The sequence below is a fragment of the Gymnoscopelus braueri genome (genome assembly GCF_963280865.1).
Source record: "Gymnoscopelus braueri genome assembly, chromosome: 13".
NCBI classification, from domain to species: Eukaryota; Metazoa; Chordata; class Actinopteri; order Myctophiformes; family Myctophidae; genus Gymnoscopelus; species Gymnoscopelus braueri.
Window position 1 is genome coordinate 53,565,603 of NC_137615.1, and position 6,271 is coordinate 53,571,873.

A 6,271-nucleotide genomic window follows, 5' to 3' on the forward strand; every position below is an offset into this window, starting at 1 on the left:
GAGTCACATGGGGGCACGAGCCAATGAGAGCGTGAACACAGAGACGCAGACACACACACACACACACAACCCAAGCACAGTGACATAGTAAGCTCCACTTGGTCGGAGGCGCCTCCTTCCGCGTTCGCAATAGATGGGTTTCCGCGCGACGTCATCACAGAGCAGAGTGCGCAATCTGCGCATGCTTGGGGTAGAACGAACCGGAAGCGCCCTTCACTCTGTTGTTTTGTTCGGGATTTAGATAGGCATAATGCTGCTATTATAGGCATAATAGGCATAATGCTGCTATTATATACAAACAGATCCAACTTCCGACAAATCATTTTTATTGAGTAAAGAAGATATTACAAACTGCATAATTTAATCTACTTTCATTAAACCCGGTGAAGACCATTTCTTTTATGAATGTACAATGGCCAGAGCTGCTGCGGGTAATAGCGCCCTCTACAGGCTCGTCCCTCCACTGCGCGCGCATCATCCTCTCATGTTTACAAACAGGAAACCCATCTATAAGGCTTCGAGCCTGATAGGCCTCGAAACCTTAACAATGCCAAACCTCAAATAAAATAGTATGTGCCCAACATTTGGCAACACATAATATATAAAAAAGAAAAAATATGTCAAACAATGTATTGCTTGTAGCCTATGCATAATATAGACATGATGCAGATACCACTGCTTTTTATTTATTTTGTAGGCTAATAGTTGCATTTAGAGCTGAATTATTAAGTCCCTCAGTGTGTTTGCCAGTTTCGGGCAAGCGGGCCATCTCAGCCAAAGTGTCATGAAAATAGACTATTATGCCTTAATGTCACTGCAGAGGCACTGACGTACGCGTACCTCCAGTGTCCACGCCGCGGTATTAATTTATAATACTGTAGGCAGGCTACTGTATATTGATCACATGAACGCCACACACAACAGCCTAATAAATCTTACCATCTAAGGAAACTAGTGGATGAAAGCTGTGTCCAGAAGATCCATTCCCCATTCCGACGTAGGACAGTGATATATTAATCAAAAATTAACGAATGTAATCAATAAGTATTCAATAAGCTCTAGTCCATAATCCACTAGTCTATGGCCTGGATTTCAACGTCATCTTTTACCTCGGTAAAGGTGAGCAATGTTCAGTAGAAAAGGCTTATATAATATCCTTTCCATGTTTATAGTCTATTATTTGGTGGTGGGGTTAGCTGTAAACTTCTTTAGTCTCATTACACATGATGAGAGCATTACGTTCAGCTGATGCCCGCTTCCAGACAGAGCAGATGTACAAGTTAACTGTCAAGGCGATGTAACGCCGACATCTGTTTTTTTAGACGAGAGACGATGTTGAACTTCTCCGCAGCCCCAGTGTTGCCAGCTTTTGTGAGAGAAATAAGCAACCACATCTAGGAAAACAAGCCCCATAGAAGCAACTATGGCACTAAGCCATTATGAGCACTTTAATTAAACCTATAGACTGTGTACATTGAATTAGATACTGTATACATTGAAAATAGCCAATCTACAAGCCAATCTACAAGCAAATTGAAAATAGCTGATCTACAAGCTCACAACGCATCGCGATGCGACACGTTGTGAGCTTGTAGATCTGCTATTTTCTAAATAATGAAATAAAATGTGGAATATTTGGGAGATTTTTTAAACATTCTAACAACACAAATCTGGTACGGGGCTCCAGCTGGCACAAAACATTTTCAGATGGGGGTTATAGGGATACATTAGCCTACATATTAACTTGGGGGTCCATGACATAAAAATATTTGAGAACCACTGGTTCAAATAATTGAACAATTGTGAAGCAAGCCCAAACTAGAAAAAGTGCTCCTCGGAGCACAGGTCTCCGCCAGGTTAGGTAGGTTATTGTGGGGCAGCAATGTTCGGAATTAGCCAATCAGGATGGAATATGAAAAATTGGACGGAACCATCTTGATCACTTGACTATATGTGTACCGATTTGCATGATGTTTGAATTTGTAGGAATAATATAAAAAAGAAAGGTTTAGCAAAATTGGCCTCCTGGTGGCGCTATAATAGGGCAATGTTAAAAGGGTGGCATTTGTTCTTCAATGTAGTGCGAATGTGCGTGCAAAGTGTCACCACAATCGGACGCTGCATTCATGATTTGTGGCATTTTGTTCAAAACGGGCCACTCCTGCAAACTTTAGATGTCAATGTTAGCCAATCAGGATGGAATATGAAAATTTTAAAAGATCCATCGTGATCACATGACTATAGAAATCAAATGTACCGATGTGCGTGAAATTTGGATACATTCTGAAGGCTTAATATCAAAAAATGTGTTTTACTTAAGTCGGCCTCCTGGTGGCGCTATGAAAGGCAAATGTGAAAAATGCAGGACAGTTGTTTTTCCTTGGCCTCTAGGGAGTGTGCGTGCAAAGTTTCATGCAGATCGGTGCAGTTATAGTTAAAAACACAAATCGTCCATTTATAGCGCCACCATGAGGCTGATTTGAACATTTTCAAGTGGCATTTCTTCCTCGGCCTAGTGGGAATGTGCGTGTGAAATCTCACGGAAATCGCAAGCTGCGTTCATGATTTGAGGCCTTTTGTTGAAAACGGAGCAATCCTGCAAACTTTGGAAGCCAACCTTAGCCAATCAGGATGAAATATGGCAAATTGGACAGATCTGTGTTTATCACATGACTATAGAGATACTGTGTACTGATTTGCGTGATGTTTGGATAGAATCTGTAGGAGTACTGTCAAGAAATGTGTTTTGCAAAAAGCGGCCTCCTGGTGGCGCTATAAAAGGCTAATTTGAAAAATTTGGGGCAGAGGTTCTGCTCTGGCATCCAGGGAGTGTGTGTGCACAGTTTCGCTGCGATCAAGCCAACGGTGCCGGAGATTAGCTGTACACAAAATGACAGAATGACGGACGGACGGACACACGGACGGACGGACACACGGACGGACGGACACACGGACGGACGGACAGGGGGCAAAACATACTCTCTCGCCATGCCTTTCGGCCTGGCGGAGACAATAAGCAACTACACTTTAGAAACAAGCCCAAAAAACTGCACCCCACAGCTACCAATATTTACAAGCAACTTCACAGAAAAATAAGCCCACATTCGCTTATAATAAGTAGACATGGCAATAACACTGTTCAGTACGGTGAAGTTGAAGTTGGATGTTTCATTTACTATTGCTATAAAGGGGAGTGGAACAATGCAAATGAACTTCTCGGGAACACGCTTGACGTTTTACGACCAGCTGGCAGCCTCCAGATTAATCATGACCTACACCTGTGATCCGCACGTTTCAGGGATATACGCACCCCTTTGGGAATTTCACGTCAGTTTGAGCTTACAGAAAATACGCCCTCCTTTACAAACTTTATTTACCCCATATTTACGATCAGCTTAGTGAATGAGTGCCATTGAGCCTTCATTGGCTGGCCCTGTACCAAGGCCAACCAATGAGGAAAAAGTCACAAGAAAGTCATGACTAGTTGCACGTCTATCAGTTGATAAAAAAACATAATCATTCCAGTGTGTACCCAGTCAGCAACTCATAATACAACCTGATTTTGAACAAGACACATACAGTACATTCATGTAGACCTGCACATAGAACATATAAAGTTAATGAAATTTAAAGTTAATCTATAAGTCGCCCTTCTCCTCCTATCCCACTCCCATAAAGATATTACGAAAATGCCCCAAACTTTGTGACTTTGTGCCTGACAGAAGTGAGAGTGGGTAGTTTTTAATACGGTTGATAAGCCTGACTTTTAGTCGGATTCATGAGGTCTGGCACCTAATAATTTACAAATTAAGCACTGTATTAGTATGTGTGTGCAAATGTAGTACTACTTTCAGTGTGCAGTGCTGGCCTGTGTGTGTGTGCATGCATGTCTTTAAAGGTCTAGTGAAATGAAAAATATGTTTTTCACAATTTTAGAGCATATCCATGGTCATCATATGGGCATACCTAACAACAGATGTCAAACAAATTGCCAAAACCCAATTTTTGTGTATTTTCTTTATATCAAAAGCCCCAGAAAAGCCAATCTTAATTACTTCCTGTGACGGAAAACATGCTGCGTGATGACATAGATCAACTTTCATGAATATTAATTAATCTTGATTTAGCTCACCTGTTTTATTCCCATAGTTGCACGAAAAAAGAAAAAGAGAGAACCTCCGACGAGCCGGAGGTTTTTCACGGGTGGAAAACGGAAAGCGATAACCCGTACTCTACCATCCCTTTATGTTGCCAACTTCACTCCCCTGATAACCCAACTGAAGACAGACCTACAAAAGTGGAAGTCATTACCTCTGTCACTGGTTGGTAAAATCAATGTTGTAAAAATATTTTGCCTACATGTAAATGTCTTTTTCTTTTTCAATGTGTCCCTTTGTTCTTACTTAAAAAAAAATTCAAAACAGTGGACCAAACTATCAGTAACTTCTTGTGGGATGGGAATGTCCCTCATCCTCCCTAATGGCCATACTCACCTCCTCATTACCAGTCAATCCCTCCACCTTTACAACCAACCCAGTGGTACGATCCACTCTTAAAATCTGGCTTAAATTCAGGCGCCACTTTAAGTTCAAGTCAGCTTCTACTCTGATGCCCTTAGTGCGCAACCACCAGTTCCCCCCATCACTGGCTGATACATCTTATACATTTTGGCAGAACAAAGGCATTATGTTTTTCAGAGACCTTTATAAAAATGGATCCTTTTACAGTTTTTCAGATCTAGCTTCAGATTATAACCTACCTACATCACATCTGTTTCGTTATTTTCAAGTTAGACACAGTGCTACTGCTCTTTTTCCTTGTTACCCATCTCTACCTCCTAAACAGTGTTGGGACGACTTTCTCACATTTAAACCCGATCAGGAATCTCTTATCTCTAAAATATACGACAAACTTATGACCTTTGATGATCACCCTATAGTTAAGGCCCGGACAGCTTGGGAAGAGGAGCTGGAGCACACCTAATAGACTTTGGAGACCAGTGGTGGGACGAAGCAGTACACAAAATAAGATCAAGCACACTGTGTGCAAGGCAAAGATCAAATATTCCGTAAAGGTAAATTCCGCTATGTTTTCCCTTAAATGGGATCCATTTATAACTTACTTCAACTCACTACAAACTCTGCCCCCTGACTGAGGAAAGGGAAAGCTCGTCCTAAAACACACTGCCCCATTTTCTTTGCGGACCGAGGCCGCCGGATTAGACCCGGGGGTGTTTTAGGACGACGGTTCTTGTCATCCATTTCTGAATGGAGAGGTGCACTATGAGAGACGTTTCCTTTTTGCCACACATCTACACTTCATGGAGTACATACAACCCCGAAATAAAAGGCGGAAAAAAACTCTTCGCTCGCGCACACTTCATTGCAAAATGCCTGCTGCATCCCTGCCTGCTCATACATACAGACATACAGACCAACAAACACAGAAAGTCACAATAACAGCCGGTATATCCCTCGCTCAGAAAAGGAAAAAAGAAACGCACTTTTCAGCTGTACAAAATGTGGTCCTTTTACCTCTCCATGTTAACCTTGTGTGAGCAACACAAACTACCTGCACAGAGTAGCCTACACCTCTGATAGTTGAATAGACTGTGTCTCAATCTTATGAAAATCATGTTGGGGGCCACATTAGACCCCTTGAGGGCTGCATGTGGCCCTAGGGCCACGTGATGAACACCCCTGCGCTAAAGGATGTCACTCTTCAGGATGTGATATAACTGCTCAAGGAGACTGAAAGCAGGCATTTTATTGGTCCACTGCAGAGAGAGAGAGAGAGAGAGAGAGAGAGAGAGAGAGAGAGAGAGAGAGAGAATTTTCTAAAAGTAAATCAATAATAATGAAAATAGCACATTACAAGCTCACCACGTGTCGCATCACGCCGCGTTATTTTCACTATATCAGAATTAGGCCTCCAGTGTTGAATTCATAATGTACTTTTTCATTTCCTAGAAATGTGGTGGAGTCAAAAGTAAAATATTTGATTATCTCAACACCGCAGACATTATATTTGCTCCTAAACCGTACATAATATCAAATATGACACTGAATGAAATGAATGGACTCTAATATAAATTAGATAGCACACAATCAATTACATTATCCCTCGATCAGCACGGGACATCCTTCACACGCACGCACACACACACACACACACACACACACACACACACACACACACACACACACACACACACACACACACACACACACACAGGGTCTTACATGGCATCTTACATCTCCTGTCCTCTACC